The 7,379-nt window shown below is 39.0% G+C and overlaps 1 protein-coding gene across 1 annotated transcript in view; it reads left to right on the top strand.

The window, feature by feature from the left end:
* The first annotated feature begins 7,153 nt into the window (after positions 1-7,153).
* DIDO1 (death inducer-obliterator 1) overlaps positions 7,154-7,379 on the top strand; it is a 35,869-nt gene continuing 35,643 nt past the window's right edge. The window contains exon 1 of the mRNA XM_010136828.1: positions 7,154-7,372. The gene's annotated coding sequence lies outside the window, so the exon portion shown is untranslated. The remainder of the gene's footprint in view (positions 7,373-7,379) is intronic.

The raw sequence follows: 7,379 nt of genomic DNA, 5'->3' as shown, positions 1-7,379 counted from the left end.
GTAGGGGTGAGTATTATGTGAGAACTTTCAAAATCAAAGACATGCTCCTGTAGAGTCCTTAGGGTGAGTAGGGAATAAGAGCTAATAGGTGCCAGGTATTAATCATTTGGACTAAAGTATTCATGCGAGGTGCCTGTACAACCTCTAGTGAGATACCAGAATTTGTGCAGGTAACAACAGATGGGCTGAGTATTGAAGAGTGCTGCCATCCAAGTACATGGAATAAGGGGCAGCGTATTTTGTCATGTAGCTGTTGACAGTGAGGATTAACATTAATAAGAGCCTAAAGATCACTGATCTTTCTTACAGATTCTTCAGAAGACTAAAGAAAACAGCCAGTAAGCTGAAACTGAATTGACCTTGAATTCTGTCATAGTGGGTTTTTGCATTTGTACACAAGTCCTCAGATAAAGGGGAAATGAAGTTAATTCTTTCAGTTGTTTTTTAGTTCATGTTAAAGGTTTTACTACTAAGACACAATCTTTATGGAGTCAGTGGACCCACTGAATGTTTTATTACCTCTTCAGGGAAATGAGAGAAAAAATAAAAGCTGAGATACTGATCTGAATATATATTTGCTGATAATTTGTTGAATGGGCCTTTGTCTAAACATATAAACACAGAAAGATGGGGAAATATAGGTGTGCTCCAAAAGCTTTGCTCTGTCATCAGATTAAGATGTCACATTGAGGCACTTTAGAAAGGGCTTAATGGAGTCAGCATCAGCAGAGCCAGGTGCCTTTTAAGCTGGCTGTCTTGTATGTGACATCTCAGCTCCCAGGTACTGGCATAGAGCATCTCTGCCTTTTTGCCTGAGGTTTATAAACTGTTGGATTACAAAGATGGCAGTAGATTGCAATGTGTTTTTCATGAGGATTTGTCTGAATATGAGAGGTATAATGTATTTATTATAATGTATATGTGGAGTGAGATTATAAGCTTTTTTGTTAATGGTGTTTAAGGAAGATTTGCTGGATGGCAGATTCTTGTTACGTATTCTGTGTTTGTAAACAAGTGGTATTGCAGTACCAGAATTTGGAATTTGGGAGTATCTCTTCTGTCTTGTTAAACTGGCTGCTGATACTGCTCTGGAATTTCTTCCAGCCAAAAAAACTGAAAACCACGTAGGTCTGCAGCCATTACAGAAGCCACAGGGATGCTGAGTGTGAGCGATGGCCTCTGCAGTCTCTGAATGGGCAGCCCTGCGCTTTCTGGTTTGTCAGTGCTTGAGAATAGCTGACCAAATTGAATGTAAAAGCTTGGGACAGTTTGGTGATTTTTCTAGGGTTGGATGCTTTCATGCTTTGATTGCTTTTGGAATTTAGATCCGGAATGAGTTCAAGTGCCTAACTGAGGAAAATTGGAACATATTACCTGCAAACTAATGGGGGGGCGTGGGGGGGGTGCGGAGAGAAGGTAAATAAATGTTTTCATGGTTGAATAAGCTTTCTCAAAATGTCGTGCGTCAGCTTTGTGCTCCTGGTAGATAAGTGTGTTTCATGGGAATGCTCACGCTACTACAGTTTGTAAGCTTAAACCAGCCTTGGCTGAGGGGGCAGTGAATGTAGCCCTGCTGGTTAAGACCGTGCGAGCGCTGTGCACGTGTTGAGCGAGAGCAGTAAGGTGCTGCTCCTGCTCAGCCTGCTGAAGGGAATCTGGTTTTCCATCCCTGTTCTTGCATGTCTTTACACTAGTGCTGATGTGTTTTTTAATCCTTTTGGATCACTCTTCGGCAGGTTCATTTTCTGCTGAACTCTTAAGCTGTGTTCACTGAGGGGTCGATGACTCTATGGCAGAGGGTCTAGAGGATGTGATGTGGACCTTGTAACTGAGCACAGGAGAAGGGAGCACGACAGTCACAGCCCAAGTAGTGTGACGGTCATACTTTGTTCTTCGTAGTCCACAAACATGAACTTAATAAGCAGTGTGAATCTTTAATGAGTGTATGTTGTGTAACCATTTAAATCAGCCTGGGGTTTGTACTGACAAAGCTTGCTTCATCTGTGAAGGGAGGAGAGATTTTTTTTTTCCTTTGAGAAATTTGATTTGTGTTTCTAACTTGATTTATAGTTGCTCTTAAAGCTTATGAATTTTCACAGTGGGGATTGCTAATCATGGAAGTTAACCTAAGCACCAGAAGAATTTTTGAATAAGCACAGTGTATATGTTCATTATTAGCATTTTGCTCTTCTCTTCCATCATTTATAGAGATTCTTGCTTCATTTTTTTAGAGGTATCCTTTCTAAAGGGTATCTTTCTAAATATCGTTTCTAAAGGAGATGTGTCAGAAAGGCAGGATAATGCTGATGGGGATTGTCTGTTAGAGGAACTACCATAATTCTCAGTTTCCAGCTAGAACTTCCACTTTGGGAGGACTAAGATTATGGTGATCATGGATATTCAGCTCCTTTAAAATGAGGTCACCAGTTTGCTGCTTCAGCTTCCATTGCTGTCAGTATCTCAACTGCAATCGAATAGTTAACTTGAACAGAAGGAAATGAACAAAAAATCACACTGAATTGGAAAGAGAAACAGATATCTGAAGACTTCAAAATTATATTCTAGTAAATATTTTTGCAGGCAGCTAGAACGTTTGTTTAGAAGTGCCAATAAACTTGCTAGGTTTAAAAGTGTTAGTTGAGGCTTTGTGCTTTTATATCTTGATAATGTTTGATTTTCAGTTTCTTTCAGGCATTTATGTTTAACCTGTATTAGGATGCAGCTCTGCAAGAGCAGATCACTATAAAATACTTGAAACTTACTGTTTTTCATAAAAAGTAATTTGGACTAAATGGGGAGAGTTTAAAATGGTGATACTGAATAATAATAAGAAACAATCAAGCATTTACACCAGATGTAGGAGGTTTTAAATGAATGTTTTAAGTTTACTGAGTTTTTATACCTCTCAAATTTGAAGTGATTTTAAAATTGCAGTTCTGTTATTTTTCCTGTATGTAACAGAAATAATAATACAGGTAATGATCATGAGATTGTATCTACTCATGCAAAAAGAAGCATGATTCCTGCATAGAATCTCTTAGTTTTCAATTACTGTGTTAAAGCTGGTTTATGTTAAGGCAGGCTATCAACTGTGCAGCCTTGCCACTAGCTGTGGTGTGACTAACATTGTGGAATGTTCTGCCTTCCACCAGCCAGAACATCTCCTAAGGAGCAAGGATGCCCATTCTGTTCTGGAGTGACACTGGCTCTGTGGCTCAGAGTTGTAAAGAGCCTGTTGCCCACAGAGCCTTGAGTGCACAGATAGGTAATTGTGCATGGTGAGGACAGTCCTTCAGACAGCCCTTTAGTGTGTTACTGGCTAAATATTCAAATAGGACCAACTTTTTGTGTGTTCTAGAGGCACAGTTTGTTTTCATCGTTTAATGTTAGAGTTGAACAAGAAGCGTTTAGCTGACTCTCCCTCTTCCTTTAGGCATATCACTTTAAAATTGCCTGATGTGTGATCAGTTGGAGATTCTGAACAGGGAGATTGAAAAGTTGTTACAGAACAGCAGCGCAGAAGAAGGCACTTTAAACTCAGACTGTCTTCAGCCATCAGTGACTGACTCCCTGGATATAATCACTGATTCAGAAAATGGAGCAAAACACATGTTAGAGCAGGTATTCAATGTTGTGAGATATAGCACTAGCACCTTTAAAATGAGTGTATTCTGTTGTCTTGTCTAACTTTTTCCTCCTTTCTGGAGTGTGAGTAGTTGGCTGAGGTAAAGAATATAGATAATGTACGCTTCCCCTCCACCTTCTCTATAGGGGATTGAAATGCTGATGTTGGTCTAGCTATACGCTCATGGGATTTTCCTAATTCTGACTTGCCAAAGGCATACAAACTTGGAGAATTATTGTTCATGAAATAAAGTGATCCACTGATGAAGATCAGATTTGGGGAGGGGTTTGTCTTTTCTCCTCTCATGATTTTTTGGGATGATGCCTACTGTGGCAGTTCCCCTGCACCTTTAGTTGTGGAATGCTGACACTCAGGGTCTGGGGCCAGTACTGCTCTTTTATCTTTACTAATTTAATTTATAGGCCAGGTTAAAAATTACGTTTTCTGTCCTGCCCATCTAGCCTTCCTTGTCCTCCCAAATTCTCTTCCAGTGTTATTGTAGTTTGGTAGAGTCCCCTGGGTTAAATGCAGGCACTTACTAGCTCAGTGCTCAGAAGCAGGCAGGCAGTGTTGATGCTCCATTGCCATTCTGTGTGTGAATTGGGACCCCTGGAGTAAACTGTTGTTCTTATTCAGATGATTAATGCCTGGTGATTTTTGGAAATGTTTTCTAAGGGTTAATTTTTGGGAAATACCATTATTGATATAATCTGCTCTTCTTGAAATAAAGCTTCTGGAATTTTCTATATTGCAGTCCTTATTAGTGAAGGGGGCAGTGGTAAGGAATAGCCCTTAATTCTTAAGCTTAACTATAAATTTTTATTATCCCACCTTGCAAAACCACTGAGTAGCCACTTGGATTTAAATCGTCAAAGCTGCAGATGTCTGATGTGATGAAACTTAGTACAAAGCGGTAAATCTTGGGTGTGCTGATGGAGATTAAAAGCATTTCTGCATTTCATTGCATAATACGTGCTTAATATATTTGGCTCTCAGAATGTTTTTTAATCCTGTAAATAGAACCGACTTGTTGATTACAGTTTGTTACTGTTCTGGAAGTCTTAATGGGATCTAAATGAATTGAGCAGAGTACAATTGTATTTTGTATTTATTTCAACGGTCTCGACTGTTGGTAAGCAGCGGGGGTGTTACTGCTTTACTGTGACATTTCTTTCCAGTTTCAGTGTCTTTCTGAAAGTAGGAAACTGTCAAGAATTCAAAATAATGGAATTTGCTTTATAATGTAAAAGCGGAAAAACAACTCCAAATTTATATAAACAATAGTAAGGTAAGGTTTAAAATGTATCGGTGCCTTATTTTGTCTCTTTCTTTTTTTTCCAGGAGCCAGTATTTGGTCCTGCTAACAGCTCAGAGTCTCAGTCCGGCAGTATTGGATGGAGAAGTTCAGCATGGGGTGGAAAGATAATGCTGAATGACTCTGATCCTTTGCTGCCCTCCTCTGGCTCTGCTTTTCTCCCTGCAGAGCTGAACAAAACCATTCGAACCTCTAATGCTACATCAGGTAAAGCATATAGAGAATATTGAAGAGACTCCTTAGTTCTTTACATTCTGTCTGGAATTTAAATCTCAGAATTTGGATTGCCTCTGCTTGTAGCTTTTAACATTTCTTCATCTTCCAAGGTAAACAAAGATGTAGAATTTAACTCTTTTGGCTCGTTCCCTTCTTCCATTGCCCCTTTTCCTGGTGTGAATATGATTTTAGTGTTGTGCTTTAGAAAAATTTTAAAACAGTGGGGTTTTTTACCTGTCTGCATGGATGTTTGTTTACATAGCATTGACAGCTCCGTTTCTGTTGTAGCTTTGTTAAATGTAACTCCTGTTTTAACTACCTATAACTACTCAAAAACATTCTTGGGGGAGAGCTGGGGTGTGTTTCTTGTTTCTGTTTACCCACGTCATTGAGGTACAATTAGAGCTGCCTGCTGCGAGTTCACAGGAACAACGTAATTGCAATGACTGCACAGTGTAGTTTCCATGTTCCTTTACAAGAGTGGTTCCATGGCATGCAGCTCATGTAAAACGCTGCACTGTAATGCAATACTGCCTTTAATACTTGTTCAAGCTAGGTTACTCCTGAATTACTCAAAATGCAGTCTCAGATGTTAGGTTTACTTGCTTCTGTCTTCTCTAACAGAGTGTCTTAGTGTGCTGGAGGAGACTTTGGAGGATAAAGGGTTCCTGGTTATCAGCACAGTTGTTGGTTGTTTGGTTTTTTTTCCCTGTGACTCAGCAGCCTCTGTCAAGTTTCATTCAATGCAGATTTTTTTTTTATTTTTTCCAGAGACATGTTTGAGAAGATTTTTATTTTGTTCTTTTCTGTATAATTTCTCCCACCCAATAAACCTTGTTAGAGAAATAATGAAGGAAAAGAACATTGCTTTATCCTGAATACTCAGAGGTGTTTCTGAAACAACTTAAAAGCAGCTCAGGTGTTCAATAGACAAGATATAGTCCTAGTTTATTTTAACAAGGAAGACCAGGGCATTTCTTTGGTGTTACATTTTCTTCAAAATGCAAAACCTCATTAGTCTTTAACTAACCCTGTATTATCTAAAGAGAGGTAGCTTTGAATGTCTTTAAACTGGCTGTTTTTTACCTTCTTACCCAGCTGTGAGTAACCAGTGGTCCTTTCTACCAGAAAACGTTACTGATATCCAGTACCATCCTCACCTTTCAAACAGTACCTGTGTCTGTTGCATGACCCTTGTTCTGCTCCCTGGTCTTCCACAGTGGTACACATGTGGTTCCCGTGTCTCCATAAGGGGTGGAACTGCTATAGGGTTTTTGCCACACAAACTCCAGGAACCAGAAAATATCAGAAATCCTAAGACTATATAGTAAAAAAGTCTCAGTATAGTGTCCAAACCCATGTACTTAACTCAGTACTGTGTCTTTGAAGGAATTGAGTCAACTTTTTGTTGATATTTGGTGACTATTAGTGGCTTGAAATTCAAGTTAAGTATTTGTTACTGATGAGATTGCATCAGAATATTTAATAATTACTTAGGCTATGAATATTTTTGAATCCGAGTTTTGAGCCTTGTGTTTCTCTTCAGTGTTTCAAGGTGGGGACGGTGCTGTCCGTACTATGGAACAAACTGTAAGTTCACAGCCAGTGCCAGTGGAATCTGAATCTAATACTGACAATATGGAAAACAGCTCTCCTGGTAAGATTTCCTGCTTTTAAAGTGAGCAGAAAATACACTTATTTGTCCATTGTGTGTATGTGTGTGTATATACATATATTTTTAAATGACAGAAGAGTTGGTAACAACTGGATTACATTGGCACAGTGTTCAGCAATGTACTTAATTACTACTGCTATTGTATTACATTAACCAGAAAGCATTTGATCTGTTTTCAGGGTCATAAATTGAAGTGGAGTTATATAATCAAAGAAAATAATACTATGTTGAAAAAAAAACCCAAACATTTTAAGGAAAAAAAGAATCTTTCTTCACCACCAGTTTAATAACTATTCCCTTGTTTTTACCATCAGTTTTGGATGAGAAAAGTGAGCAAAGCAATGAGGAGGAACAAAAAACTATCAAGCCTACAAGTAAAGAGTTCAGGAAAACTTGGGGGTTTCGGAGGACTACAATTGCGAAGCGAGAAGGTGCTGGAGATGTTGATGTGGACTCCAGTGAACAGCCACAACAACAGCAACAAAGCTTAAACCTCAGGCGTAGTGGACGACAACCCAAGCGAACGGAACGAGTGGAAGAAGTTATTA

The sequence above is a fragment of the Buceros rhinoceros genome, unplaced genomic scaffold (genome assembly GCF_000710305.1).
Source record: "Buceros rhinoceros silvestris isolate BGI_N320 unplaced genomic scaffold, ASM71030v1 scaffold18815, whole genome shotgun sequence".
Lineage (NCBI taxonomy): Eukaryota > Metazoa > Chordata > Aves > Bucerotiformes > Bucerotidae > Buceros > Buceros rhinoceros.
Note: the sequence above shows the minus strand (reverse complement) of the source record. Positions and strands in the feature narration are given on the sequence as shown.